General features: G+C 43.0%; 1 long non-coding RNA gene across 1 annotated transcript; it reads left to right on the forward strand.

Moving 5' to 3' along the window:
- The first annotated feature begins 226 nt into the window (after positions 1–226).
- Positions 227–14,163, forward strand: LOC121877150. Its single transcript, XR_006090910.1, has 2 exons — positions 227–1,825; positions 14,115–14,163. It is a non-coding gene; the product is annotated as an uncharacterized LOC121877150 (long non-coding RNA).
- The last annotated feature ends 2,296 nt before the right edge of the window (positions 14,164–16,459 follow it).

The raw sequence follows: 16,459 nt of genomic DNA on the forward strand, positions 1-16,459 counted from the left end.
CCCCCACTACGTCTAATTGGATTCCCGACACACCGGACAGAGGAATGTTTGTAGGTCTTATTGGCCACTTATTTGGAGGATATCGCCGCTGGAGTTCATTGAACGACTTTAATGAGATAACATTGGCACAGGCCCCCGTATCTATATCTAGGGATAACTGATTGTTACCTATCCTCTCTGGTACAGTGAACCTCCTCCACTTTGTTTAACACGGCGATTAATGAGCCGGTGATGGAAGCGTTGTTTTCTTGAACCGTCGACGCTATCCTAGATCGTGTTGCTGGACGCGCTCCTCTTCCCCTGAAGGCTGTGTACTTGTCTCCCGTAGATTTTCCATTTTTTGCCTCATATGATGTATATTTCTACAATCTTCTGTGTTGTGGTATGGAGACTGATGTACTGTACTCCATTTATTCGGAGTGCCTGTAGTGTTTGGAGACATTTTATTTCCTGTGTAATGTCCCTTTGGAGTTTTTGGTTTAGCAGGACTATCTGAAATTTTAAGGTCCTGCGAGGATTCTTTTCTTTGATCTTGCTTCTGGCTGGCTGGGGACTTATCTGCTTGTCCTGCAAACCAGCATTTTTCTGTGGAATGTCCCTTACGTTTGCAGACTGCAAAAATGTATCTTTTTGGGTTTGGTTCCCATGACAGACTGTGGTTGCTCCTTGAAGCTGGTGACTGGTGCCACTGAGATCGCCCTAGGAATATTTTCCTTGGGTTCCGCAATTTCTTCTACGTGTTCTACAAGTTTAGTCCCTTTTTTAACTCTTTCTTTTGGGCTTTCGTGCGTAAGGGTTCATTTGATGACAAGATAAACTGAAGGAGTTCAATAATCCTGTAGAAATTTACTTTAGACATGTCATTTTTATCGATCCAATCTGAGGAATCCATGTAAGATCTGAGATCTATCTTAGTGAGTCCCGAACAAATTTGGGCTTCTTGTGCTTCATGTGTAAGCAGAGTTGCACCTGTCCTCTCTGCCATCTTAAAAATCCAATTAAGTGGACCTCCTTTGGAGCCCTTTCCAAAAAATAAATGAATTGCTGCCTTAATGTTGGATAATCATCCGTTTCTTCGTCAATGGCTGAAGCAAAGATACCTCTAGCTGCACGACTACCTGTTTTGATAAGGCTTCATACTTATGAAATTTTATCTATGTCATTGGTGACATCGTTATTTCTCATTACATCTTCGCATTTACTCAAAAATGCTAAACTAGTATAATCACTGTACCGGTATAAAAGAAAGACCTACTGTATTTTCACTATAATAAAATACAACATTGCATGTAAGTTAAGTATATTGTCTTCAATGTCTGTGGCAAACTAATAATAATTTTTTAATTAGTAAATTAATTAATTAATTAATTATTAACACAATTTATAAATCTGACATTGTACACTACACCAAAAATAAAGTTGAAAGAGGCTGTTAGTCTAAAATATCAAGGCTGTATCTATACAATGTGTGTGCCTTAGTTTGTTTAAAATTCAGCTTAAATAACTAAGCACCACTATGGGGAGGTCTGTGTCCCACCACTTATGTTATTGGGACTACACCACTGACTGTATCAAAGAGCCTAACCTAACCTAACCAAGAAAACCATCAGATGAAATTTTCCTGTAAGCTCGTTGATAATTATGATTTTATTTACATGTGTTTAATATTCTGCAGGTGTTGATAGTCATGCCGACAGTCACAAGATTCATGACGGTGGATGAACTGACCCTGGAGGAGGTGAAGACCTTACAGCCTCCGGACACCCAACATTGTCTTGTCAGCCAGGCCGAGACTGGCATACAACCCAATACTAGGGTGTTCATTGTGAGTCTTACGCTTTATGTCACTATGACTATCTCACTGTTATGCTCTGTGTCACTATCTCACTGTTATGCTCTGTGTCACTATCTCACTGTTATGCTCTGTGTCACTATCTCACTGTTATGCTCTGTGTCACTATCTCACTGTTATGCTCTGTGTCATTATCTCACTGTTATGCTATGTCACTCTCTCACTGTTATGCTCTCTGTCACTATCACTATCTCACTGTTATGCTATGTCACTATCTCACTGTTATGCTCTATGTCACTATGACTATCTCACTGTCATGCTGTGTGTCACTATGACTATCTCACTGTTATGCTCTGTGTCACTATCTCACTGTTATGCTCTATGTCACTGTGACTATTTCACTTATGCTCTATGTCACTATCTCACTGTTATGCTCTGTGTCACTATGACTATCTCACTGTTTTGCTCTGTGTCACTATCTCTCTGTTATGCTCTGTGTCACTATCTTACTGTTATGCTCTGTGTCACTATCTCACTTTTATGCTTTGTATCACTATCTCTCTGTTAAGCTCTGTGTCACTATCTCACTGTTATGCTCTGTGTCACTATGACTATCTCACTGTTATGCTCTGTGTCACTGTGACTATCTCACTTATGCTCAATGTCACTATCTCACTGTTATGCTCTATGTCACTATGACTATCTCACTGTTATGCTCTGTGTCACTATGACTATCTCACTGTTTTGCTCTGTGTCACTATCTCACTGTTATGCTCTGTGTCACTATCTCACTGTTATGTTCTGTGTCACTATGACTATCTCACTGTTATGCTCTGTGTCACTATGACTATCTCTCTGTTATGCTCTGTGTCACTATCTCACTGTTATGCTCTTTATGTCACTATGACTATCTCACTGTTATGCTCTCGTCACTATCTCACTTATGTTTCAGTCACTATCTTGTTTTATTATGCTCTGTCACCACCATCTCACTGTGTGCTATGCCTCAGTCACTATCTCAATTGTTATGCCTGTGTCACTATCTCACTTTTATGCTTTGTACTACCATCTCACTGTTGCTGTGTCACTCATCTCTGATTGTTATGCCTCGGTGTCACCATCTCAATTGTTATGCTCTGTGCTCACTATCTCAATTTATGCCTCTATATCACTATCTCACTGTTATGCTCTATGTCACTATGACTATCTCACTGTTATGCTCTGTGTCACTATGATCAGTCTCAATTGTTTTGCTTTGTGTCACTATCTCACTGTTATGCTCTGTGTCACTATCTCACTGTTATGCTCTGTCACTTCATCTCACTGTTATGTCTCTGTGTCATTATCTCACTGTTATGCTCTGGTGTCAACATCTCAATCTATGTCACTATGACTATCTCACTGTTATGCTCTATGTCACTATGACTATCCCACTCTTATGCTCTATGTCACTATCTCACTGTTATGCTCTATGTCACTATGACTATCCCACTGTTTTTCTCTGTGTCACTATCTCACTGTTATGCTCTCTGTCACTATCTTACTGTTATGCTCTCTGTCACTGTCTCACTGTTATGCTCTATGTCACTATCTCACTGTTATGCTCTGTGTCATTGTCTCACTGTTATGCTCTGTCACTATCTTACTGTTATGCTCTCTCACTATCTCACTGTTATGCTCTGTGTCATTATCACAGTTATGCTCTGTCACTATCTCACTGTTATGCTCTCTGTCACTATCTCACTGTTATGCTATCTGTCACTATCACTCACTGTTATGCTCTGTGTCACTATCACTATCTCACTGTTATGCTCTGTGTCACTATCTCACAGTTATGCTCCCGGTCACTATCTCGCTGTTATGCTCTCTGTCACTATCTCACTGTTATGCTCTCTCACTATCTCACTGTTATGCTCTATGTCACTATGACTATCCCACTGTTTTTCTCTGTGTCACTATCTCACTGTTATGCTCTCTGTCACTATCTCACTGTTATGCTCTCTGTCACTGTCTCACTGTTATGCTCTATGTCACTATCTCACTGTTATGCTCTGTGTCATTATCTCACTGTTATGCTCTGTCACTATCTTACTGTTATGCTCTCTCACTATCTCACTGTTATGCTCTGTGTCATTATCACAGTTATGCTCTGTCACTATCTCACTGTTATGCTCTCTGTCACTATCTCACTGTTATGCTATCTGTCACTATCACTCACTGTTATGCTCTGTGTCACTATCACTATCTCACTGTTATGCTCTGTGTCACTATCTCACAGTTATGCTCCCGGTCACTATCTCGCTGTTATGCTCTCTGTCACTATCTCACTGTTATGCTCTGTGTCACTATCTCTACTGTTATGCTCACTATCTCACTGTTATGCTCTGTGTCACTATCTCACTGTTATGCTCTGTGTCACTATCTCACTGTTATGCTTTGTGTCACTATCTCACTGTTATGCTCTGTGTCACTATCTCTCACTGTTATGCTCTGTGTCACTATGTGATATCTCACTGTTATGCTCTGTGTCACTATCTCACTGTTATGCTCTGTGTCATTATCTCACTGTTATGCTCTGTGTCACTATCTCACTGTTATGCTGTGTGTTACTATCCCACTGTTATGCTCTGTGTCACTATCTCACTGTTATGCTCTGTCTCTATCTCACTTATAATCTGTGTCACTATCTCACTGTTATGCTGTGTCACTATATCACTGTTATGCTCTGTGTCACTATCTTACTGTTATGCTGTGTCACTATCTCACTGTTATGCCCCGTGTCATTTTCACCATCTCTCTGTTATGCTCTGTGTCACTATCTCACTGTTATGCTCTGTGTCACTATCTCACTGTTATGCTCTGTGTCACTATCTCACTGTTATGTCTGTGTCACTATCTCACTGTTATGCTCTGTGTCATTATCTCACTGTTATGCTATGTCACTCTCTCACTGTTATGCTCTCTGTCACTATTACTATCTCACTGTTATGCTATGTCACTATCTCACTGTTATGCTCTCTGTCACTCTCACTATCTCACTGTTATTCTCTGTCTGCAGTGGTGGACAGGTGGGAGGAGAGATACTGAAAGTGGGTAACATTAGAGTGGGTAGTACTGTTAAGCTGGGTGGATGGTGGCGTGTCTGAACCAGGGGCAGGCTGAAAGAGAATCTGAGTCTTAAGTACATTCTCCTCAAGGCTGAAGTGTGCATACTCATATGCATAGGTATTCAGGATCTCCTGTAGGTCGCGTTCAGTGTAAGCGACAAGGGTGAGGTCGTCTGCATGATGAAGTTCAGTAATGGAAGCTTCCGACACCTTTGTTCTTGCCTGGAGTTGTCTTATGTTGAAAAGATCCTTCATCCATTACTCTATGTCCACCCCGTCGGCTAAATTGGATGTTGAAGAACTTTGACCGGATGCCATTGTGCAGGACACTGCCATTCATGCCGTAGTGGAGTTGCCTCACAATGGCGATGAATTTTGGTGGGCAGCCAAACCGGCTGAGGGTCCGCCAGAGGGCTTCCCTGTTGACCAAGTCAAAGGCCTTGGTTAGGTCGATAAAGGCCCTGTACAGATCACGATGCTGTTCTCTGCACCTTTCCTGTATCTGGCAGGCAGCAAAGATCATGTCAATGGTGCCACATGATGGTCTAAAGCCACATTGAGATTCTGGGAGGACTCAGGTAGATAATCTTGCTAGCTACGGACAGCAGTGACATCCCGCAGTAGTTGCCACAGTCTGACCGGTCTCCCTTGTTCTTATAAATATTAACAATGGAGGCGTCTTTATGAGCTTGAGGAAGTTCCTCCTTTTCTCATATATTCTCCAGGAGAGAGTGGAGACGGCTGGTAAGCAGAGGTCCTCCTGGTTTATACACCTCGTCTGGGATTCCATTAGGCCCTGAAACTTTGTTATTTTTCATGTGTTTGATGGCAGTAGTTACCTCATCCAGGGATGGTGGATAGCTGAGATGGGTCAGCTGAGGTACCTGCTGGGTAGTCAGGACATCCACATTGGTGTTTCAGTTGAGCAGTGAATGGTAGTGCTCTTTCCAGCATTGAAGGGGGCCTTCATCGTCTTTAATTACGAATTTACCATCAGATGACTGGAGGGGCTGCGCAACGAGTGATTGGCCCATAAAACTTTTTAGTGGAATTGAAAAATTTGCGCAGCTTGTGCGGATTTGCAAATGTTTGTGTTTCACATGCTTTATTTTTAAGCCAGTCATTCTTTAGATTACGAAGTTCCCGCTGGGCCGCTGCTTTCTTCTTGCGGAAGGTATCGGCTTTGGTTTGAGACTGAGGGATGTTTTGCCAGTCAGATAAATCAGCATGTTTATCATTGATGAGTACAGTACATTGATTGCCGGGTCATTTACATTAAACCAGTCCTGATGTATTCCTTTGATCTGGCCGAGGGTCTCTACAGTTTTTTGTTATATCAGCCCATGTTCGAGTTGGTTTCTGCAAGCAGGCGCTTCCGTTAATCCTCCAGACCTTTAGTATTAAAACCTTCTGGAGGCTTGCTGCCTCCGCCATTTTGGGGTGAATGAAGTGAGAGCTGGGCTCTGACAAGTCGATGATCAGTGTCACAGTGGTCTGAGTCACACATGGTACGGGTGATGAGGACATCTCGGCGATCTCTTTCTCCGATAATGATGTAGTCAATGAAATGCCAGTGTTTGGATCTTGGGTGTTGCCACGAACCCTTGAACTTGTCGGCCTGCCTAAACAAGGTGTTGGTGATAGTGAGGTTGTGTGTAGCACACTTGCTGAGGAGGAGTAGGCCGTTGAAATTACACTTGATTAGTCTATTTCACCCTATGGTTCCCTGCCAAATGTCAGCATCTCTACCAACTCTGGCATTGAAGACACAAAGGAGCACAACCTTGTCTTCTCTGGGGATAGAGGTTAGCACTGTCGAGGTCGGCATAAAAGGCCTCCTCGATATCTTCCTCTGCATCCAGTGTTGGGGCGTATGCACTGATGGAGAAGGCATGACATGAGTAATTCAGTGGGAATCGAACGTCATGAGGCGCTCGTTGATCCCAATAGGAATTTCAGTTAGCCTGTGTAGGTTGCATTGGCAGATGGCAAAGTCAACTCCATAAATGCGGTTTCTCTCCGCAGCAGGCTTATCCTTCCAAAAGAAGTTATAGCCAGACCCCAGTCTGGGAACCGGGACTCGCTAATGGCTGCAATGTCGATGTTATACCAAGCCAGCTCTTTCAGGACGCTCATTTGTGCCAGTATCCAGTAGGGTCCTTTCCATGCAACGACCATAAGAGATTGTATTGTTTGTTTTTGTTTGGATCTGTGATTTTAATTGTGTTTTTGATGGCATAAGGATGACCTTACTGGGTGCAGTTGCCCAGTCACATTGGATTTTTAGGCAGGCTATGTTTAGGGCAATGTTTCTAGCCCCCACCCCATGTGGGGTGAGCAGAGTGGCTCCTCGAAAAGGTTGCTCAGTTGCACAGACAGGACCGGATTGCACTGCTGCCTAGATCCCAGTGCATAAACGACCATCTTATCTGTGCCGTCCATGTGCAGAGTTGTGACTAGAGACTCATCTCTGCCTGTCCCCGTCACTACTTGTAAATGCCTTAGTGAAGGACGTTCAGGTGACGGGCAAGTCGAAAGGAATGATTGAAACCCGTCTTTTGACTCATTCAATATTTATTAATGTGGTCAAAACCTGCAGAGAACAAGGCGTTTATTAGTATTACATAATTAGTTAGTCTCACACAATTTCATCTTAATTACAATTGATTATTAAGTATAGCGATATGATACAAAGTTCATAACTCTATTAATCTTAGATACACTTAATTCCGCATTGCCTTATTGCTCCAGATAAGGCAGAAACAAGTAGGCATAATTAGTCCACAATATTTCAGTACAGGTAGTTCTGCTATAACGCGATAATTGTGTTCTTGTAAAATATCGTGTTATAGAAAATCGCGTAATAGAAATAACAGGGCTTATGGAGAAAATAGGGTTAGGTGCAGATTACTACTCGAAATCGAAAAAATTTAGTAGTTAGCCTAACACAAAGGATAGCACAGTCTAAATAAATGTTACATTCATATCTAATAATGAAATCATACAGTAAATGTAACACTTTACCTTGAAAAAATATGAATGTAACTTGATTTTGAGGTTGATTAAATCGAGCTTCTCTTCAAGTGTTATATCCTTTCTTTTACGATCATCACTGGGAATTCTATCACCAGAACGCTTCTTGGAGATATTCTTCTTCACCATATTCACAGTTAATACCACAAAATTGGAGAAATAGTAAGCAAAAATCGCGTTATAGCAAACAAGCTTTCGCGTTATACAAATATCGTTCCTAATTCATAAATCGCGTTATCAAAACACGCGTTATAGCAGAACTCACTGTACTGAGGGGTATGTCATCACTTAGGCTGTACTTACAAGTGCAGATCAGTATGGTGTTCCAAGAGACGACAGTGCTGCGTAAATTGTTCCAGCACAAAGCTCTGCTGGTCCTTACAGCATCACTCGAGAGGGCGATCTGCATCATGAAGGCCAGGCGGCCAATCCACCCTCTAAACCATACACTCAGCAGAATCAGGACCTCTTGTCTGTAAACACCCCCCCCCACCCCCCCGCCTCGCCAAGCTGCTACATCTGGTGAGGTCACGGGGGGTGGGGGGCGCACGTGGTCGCAGGCCGAGAGATTTAATGTTTGTTCGGATAAGTCAACGCCAGCGGCGATAACACTCCCGGCGTTGGGCAATCGCCCAAGATTTACGATGTGGCGTGTTCAAGAAGGCATACACGGGTCACTGGCCTTCGGAAGTCCCCGGATACGGCTTGTACATGTACCTGGCACACTACCCCATTGGCTCCTGGGACCACTGCCGTGACCCTGCCTAATGGCCATTTGTTGCGAGGAAGATCTTCTCCATTGACCAGGGTTGGTTCTATGTACCTCTGTCTTTTGCGGAGTAGTGGAAGGTACTCCCTCACCCAGCGTTTCTAGGAGCGGTCTGCTAGGAACTGCACGTGCCGCCACCGTCGTTGATATGAGTCCTTCAGAAGACATCCTCCCAGTGACAGATCAGCGTGTGGGCTACCGTGGAGGACGTGGGCTGGTGTAAGCGCTTCCAGGTCTCTCATGTCGCTAGAGGCAGGTGTGATGGGCCGACTATTTATGATTGCTTCCACTTCACAAAATAGCATCTGCAGTCGATATTCATCCAGGACTTGGGTCCCCAAAATTGCTCTGAGAACCTTCTGACAGTTCGGATATGCCGTTCCTAGATTCATCCCATGTGCGAAGCCGCTGGCGGGTTGAATATCCATTCCATATCTCTTCTAAAACTGTCTGCTTATGCGTTCATCATTCCTCCAACTACGCATTGCCGCACGGAGTTCCTTGCAAGCCCCGATTATGTTGGTGCCATTGTCTGAACAAATACGTTTCGGAGTCATACCCTTTCTGGTGATGAAGCGGGCAGTAGCGCTTAGGAGTGCATCTATATCTAGAGACTCCAACACCTCCAGGTGCACTGCACGAGTAGCTAGGCAGGTGAATATACAGCCACATCTCTTGGTACTCTTTCGTCCTTGTCTTACTGTGAACGGGCCAAAGCAATCACTGCCCCTTTAAGTAAAGGGACGCTCCCCGGGCTTGGTCCGGTCTTCGGGCAGCATGGCTTCCCTTTGCCGAGTGGGCTTCCAATTGTTACGACGGAAAGTGACACACTCCTTGATTACCTTGTCGAGCAGAGAGCGGCAACAGGCTATCCATAACTCACACCGGAGTATGGACAGTGTATGTTCTCTCCCGGAATTGCCAGCGCCCACCGTGTGTGTTTCCTGTACTATAAGTTTGGTCACTGGGTGGTCTCTGGGCAGTAGTATTGGTCCAGTTCTTTCTTTGGCATCTTGTAACCTTCTTCCTACTCTGAGCAGCCCATCTTGGCCTAGGTATGGCTCTTGTCGGTACAGTTGACTTTGTCGTGGCAGCTGTCGGTGCTGCAGGAGGCTCATCTCCTCACCATAGGCCTCCCGTTACAGGAACCGAATGATGTCCCACTTGGAATTGCGCAGTTCAGGCAATTCCAGCGGCTTCGATGTTGCACCCTGAAAGTCGTTTCTCAGGATGCTGGATACTCGCCTGATTCAGGATATACCTCTCTGCAGCGCATACAATGATGAGTACCTACTTCATATCAGTTGCATTATGGTATCGGCGTTATTTCCTGCTGTGGCTAATGACACAGCCTCGAGCTTAACCTCGGGAACATTCTCAAGTTCGTATTTGATTCCGGTTCTCTCGGCCAGTACTCCTCAGGTAGAGGCAAAATGGAGGGACCATCAAGCCATCTGCATTTCTTTAACATGTCTTCAACTTGTATGCCTCTTGTAGCATCATCTGCTGGATTCTATCTTGATCCTGCATGCCTCCGTTGGGCCTTCTCCTTGACTTCGTGTATAGCCGAGTTCCTGTTGGCAACGAAGGTATGGAAACGTTTCTCTAGGTTGGCGATGTACTTGAGCACAATCATACTGTCCGCCCAGAACATGGATTCTTCAAGTGGGACTCCAATTTCACTCCTGATAGTCTGGTCTGCTCTTATTGCCAGGACTGTAGCACAGAGTTCTAGCCTTGGAACCGTTAGCTGTTTAGAGGGACCAGACGAGCCTTGCCACGGACGAAAGAACATCCGGCATTACCTTCATTATCTACTGTCCGTAGGTACGTCACAACTGCGTAGGCCACTTGTGAGGCGTCACAGAAGTGATGAAGTGGCACGACCCAGGCCCTCGGGTCTGTAGCAGCGAGGAACTTTGAAGTTTAACAGTGATTTCAAATCTTCAAGCCAACGCAACCACTTGTGAAGGTTTTGCTTGGCAATGTGTTCATCCCAGTCCTTCTTTCGCCTGCATTCGTCTTGGAAAATGAGCATGACTTTGATGGTGAAAGGGCAGATGAATCCTAGAGGGTCATACACCGAGCTTACCACTGCTAGTAAGCCCCTTTTTGTCGGCGGTCGGGTGGGAACCTGAACCTTTGCTGCAAACTGGTTTCCATTCAGGTCCCACATGACTTCCAAGGCCCTCTCCATGGGTAGGTCTCACACATCCCAGGTTCACTTCCTTCACTCCTGCATGTTGACTTTCAAATGGTATCGTGTTGAGGACTTCCTTGTCGTTGCCGATCCATTTTGTGAGTTTGAAACCTCGCAGGGATAGAAGATGTCGCAACTGCCGAGATGTCATAATTGCTTCTTTTGGTTCAGTTACTGACAGGAGCAGGTCGTCTACATAGAAGTTTGATTTCGCACTATTTGCGGCATCCTAGAACCCATCTCCGAAGTCTTGGAAGGTCCGTTGCAGAGCATAGGCCATGCACGAGGGACTCCACACTCTCCTAAGAGATGCACTGTCATCCTACATGTCATTGGCGTTTGTGTCAATGCTCCACCTTCTCGCCATTAGGGCGATCGGCTCTCGTCTAAACCGAATGAGCACTCCCATCAATTTGTTGTTTAGGTCTGGTCCTTGGAGCACTTGGTTGTTGAGTGAAGTCTTCGTGAAGACTGCTGCACAATCGAAGACTATTCGTACCTTGTCTGGTTTGTTGGGGTTCAGTACTTGGTGACGAGGTAAATACCAACTACTTCCACCGGAAGTATATTGTACCTTCTCTGCTAAGGGAAGTGTCTTAGTGCACTTGTAGGAGAACACTTAAGTGAGGTGTTCACTGGGTAACAAGTGATATGAGTTTGCCCGCTCTCTCCTGCTCAGGCGTGAGACGCAAGGAGGAGTGGGTGAGCTATTTGCAAAATCAGCTTGACCTCTGGCTCAACCTCTGATGAAGTTGCAGACCTCAGCATGCATGACATGAACTACAGCCACTCCTCGACCTACGACATGCTCGACCTATGACTGCCCCAGTCGTACAAAAAAATAAAATTACGTATTTTCGAGTCCCAACGTTATTGATCGCGCTGTGTACTGACAAAATTTTTGTTAGTAATTCCATTTAAAATGGCTGGCAAGAATAAAAGTGAGAGTTCTCGTGGTGCTGAGAAGAAAAAGAAACACCCAGAAATTTATGTAAATCTACCCAAAGATACAGTTGAAATTTTTTTACATTATTAAAATGTACTGTACTATATACAAAAATTTTTATCTTGTGCAAATATATGACACTTATATTCAAATTAATCACTATCTTATAAGAATTCCAGTAATGTAAATTATATTCTCCCCGGTCACATCTATGACATTTTATAAACAAAAACAAAAACTCAATCTAAAGGACATAAATAAACAAATAAATACTTCACTAGACCTTCGGCCCCAACTGTCAAACATGTCACTGTCACCTCCCCTTCCTCCAGCCCTACCCCCCCCCTCCCTCCCTCCCTCCCTCCCTCCCTCCCAGCCAGAATTTGGTGGTTATACAGTAGGCTTTAAGTTTTTATCTTATATAACATCACAGACTAAAGTTTGGAGAATATAATTTGCATTGATGGACTCCTTGCAAGACAGTGAATAATTTGAATATAAACATCATAAATTTTGCACAAGAGATAAAAGTTTTAGTACATTAGTTTAGTACAATTTAATAATGTAAAAATTTTTCAACTATTTTTTGAGTAGATTTACATAAACTTCTTCATTTAATTTTATTAATTTTCAGCTCCTCCTCGACTTACGATGTGATTAGGGATCCAAATTCAGGTCGTAAGTTGAAATGGTCGGATGTCAAAAATGCTTAAATAATACCTAGAAAATCTGAAATGGGTGTCTCTTTTCCTTCTCAGCACCACAAAACTCTCACTTTTAAGCTTGCCAGCCATTTTAAAGTGAATTACAAACGAAAATTTTCTTTGTGTACTGACATTGGGACTCGAAAATACGTAATTTGACAAAATTTTGGTATGACTGAGGCAGGTCGTAAGTGGGGTGGTCGTAAGTCGAGCAGGTAGTAAGGCGAGGAGGAGCTGTACATGCACACATCATACTAAAAGAAATAAATGACCTAAGTGCAAACCTGTCCCGTACATGGACTAAATGATTAGGATGCTAAAATTTTTGTCCAGTGCAAATTATAGCTTGTTTATATTCAAATTAATCGCTATCTTACAAGAATTCCAGCAATGTAAAATATATTTTCCCCAGTCGTTTCGGTGGCAAATTATAAGAGAAAAGCTTAGTTAATCTTAAGGACTAATAAATAAACACACAGACTTCGGCGCCAAATATCAAACATATCACCTCACCTCCCGCTCCCCCCCCACAAGCACCCTCCCTCCTTCTATCCGTCTCCCCCATCTGCCCAGCCAGGGTTTTAGGCTTACAGTTTTTATCTTATATAATATCTCAGACTAAAGTTAGGAGAATGTAGTGGACGTCTCCCCTACAACTGCGTAGCTGCTGGCAACCAAACTAGCGGCCCAGTCAAAAGACCGGCTACTTCCTGGGTTTTCCCTACATGACTCACGGCTGCTGTGTATATAAGCTCTGTCTCTCCATTGAGATTCATTCTAGCCTCTCTACCTGAACACGCAACACCTCCTCCTCCGCCGCTGCCTGGCGGCCCTCGCTTCTCCTCCGCCTGCCTGGCGGTCCTCGCTCCCGCCAGCGAGCATGGCGACCCACCAGCTGTCCTTCTCTGAGCTTCCTCACCAACCAGCTCTTATTCTGCTCTCGGTTCCTGAACACGCAACACCTCCTCCAGCAAGCTCCTCGCTGTCCAGTTCTCATTCAACCTGGAGGCCAGCAACAGGCAACATCTTCTCTAACGAAGCTCCTGCACATCTACCTCCTTCAACACGCTACTCACCGAACGTGTCTACTGAGCAGCTCTTCACCACACGGCACCTCCAGCACCAGACTGTCTACCATATAACTTATATTATATAAGAAAACCACCTTAGAGTTTCCATCCATCCTGAGTGCTAGACAACATTATACCACGAAACCCTACAAGAATATAATTTGCATTACTGGAATCCTTGCCAGACAGCGAATAATTTGAATACAAACGTCATATATTTTGCACAAGAGATAAAAATTAATCACCTGTATCACATTACAGTAGAGATTTAGGAGTTCAAGTGTATATGTATGTACGACCTGTGCCCGGGTGGGCCAATCCCCGTAAAAAAAAAGTGTGTGTCATATCCCTGCTATGGGAGTTGCCTGCTTTGTTCTTGCTATATATATATATATATATATATATATATATATATATATATATATATATATATATATATATATATATATATATATATATATATATATATATATAATTTTTTTTTGTTCAACAGGGTAAAATAGAGGAGAACTTGCGACCATACAAGAAGGGAAGTGTCACCAGGAAAAAACTTAAAATTAATGAAGGTAAATATAGAATCTAGCCTCATTTACCCTCCTGAGATAACCTAACACTAACATAACACTCACTAACACTGACATAACTCACCTTAACACTGACATAACTCACCCTAACACTAACATAACACTCACTAACTCTGACATAACTCACACTAACACTGACATAACTCACCCTAACACTAACATAACACTCACTAACTCTGACATAACTCACACTAACACTGACATAACACTCACTAACACTGACATAACTCACCCTAACACTAACATAACTCACCCTAACACTGACATAGCTCACCCTAACACTAACATAACACTCACTAACACTGACATATCTCACCCTAACACTGACATAACACTCACTAACACTGACATAACTCACCCTAACACTAACATAACTCACCCTAACACTGACATAACTCACCCTAACACTAACATAACTCACCCTAACACTGACATAGCTCACCCTAACACTAACATAACACTCACTAACACTGACATAACTCACCCACTGACATAACACTCACTATAACTCACACCACTGACACTCACCCTAACACTAACATAACACTCACTAACACTGACATAATTCACCCTAACACTGACATAACTCACCCTAACACTGACATAACTCACCCTAACACTAACATAACACTCACTAACACTGACATAACTCACCCTAACACTGACATAACTCACCCTAACACTAACATAACACTCACTAACACTGACATAATTCACCCTAACACTGACATAACTCCCCCTGACACTAACATAACACTCACTAACACTGACATAACTCACCCTAACACTGACATAACTCACCCTAACACTGACATAACTCACCCTAACACTGACATAACTCACCCTAACACTGACATAACTCACCCTATTACTGACATAACTCCCCCTAACACTGACATAACTCACCCTAACACTGACATAACACTCACTAACACTGACATAACTCACCCTAACACTGACACAACACACCCTAACATAACACACACTAACACTAACATAACTCACCCTAACACTGACATAACACACCCTAACACTAACATAACACACCCTAACATAACACACACTAACACTAACATAACTCACCCTAACACTCACATAACACACCCGAACACTGACGTAACACACCCTAACACTGACATAACACACCATAACACTAACATAACACACCCTAACACTGACATAACTCACCCTAACACTAACATAACACACACTAACACTAACATAACACACCCTAACACTAACATAACTCACCCTAACACTAACACTACCACTAACATAACTCACTCTAACACTGACATAACTCACCCTAAGACTGACATAACTCACCCTAACACTGACATAACTGACTCTAACACTAACACAACACACTCTAACACTAACATAACACACTCTAACACTGACATAACTCACCCAAACATAACACACCCCAACACTGACATAACTGACTCTAACACTAACACAACACACTCTAACACTATCATAACACACTCTAACACTGACATAACTCACCCAAACATAACACACCCCAACACTGACATAACTCACCCTAACACTGACATAACTCACCCAAACACTAACATAACACACACTAACACTGACATAACTCACACTAACATAACACATTCTAACTCTAACATAACACACCCTAATGCTAACATAACACACTCTAACACTGACATAACACACTCTAACACTGACAAAACTCACACTAACATAACACACTCTAATGCTAACATAACTCACCCTAACACTAACATAACTCACCCTAACACTAACATAACTCACCATAACACTAACATATCACACTTTAACACTGACATAACTCACCCTAACACTAACATAACACGCCCTAACACTGACATAACACACCCTAACACTGACATAACTCACCCTAACACTAACATAACACACACTAACACTGACATAACACACTAACACTGACATAACTCACACTAACATAACACACACTAACACTGACATAACACATCCTAACACTAACATAACACATCCTAACATAACATACACTAACACTAACATAACACACCCTAACACTAACATAACACTAACATAACACTAACATAACACACCCTAACATAACATACACTAACACTAACATAACTCACCCTAACAGTCACATAACACACCCTAACACTGACATAACACACCCTACCACTCACATAACACACCCTAACACTAACATAACACACCCTAACACTCACATAACACACCCTAACACTCACATAACACCCTAACA

This window comes from Homarus americanus, unplaced genomic scaffold, assembly GCF_018991925.1.
Source record: "Homarus americanus isolate GMGI-L3 unplaced genomic scaffold, GMGI_Hamer_2.0 scaffold24190, whole genome shotgun sequence".
NCBI lineage: Eukaryota > Metazoa > Arthropoda > Malacostraca > Decapoda > Nephropidae > Homarus > Homarus americanus.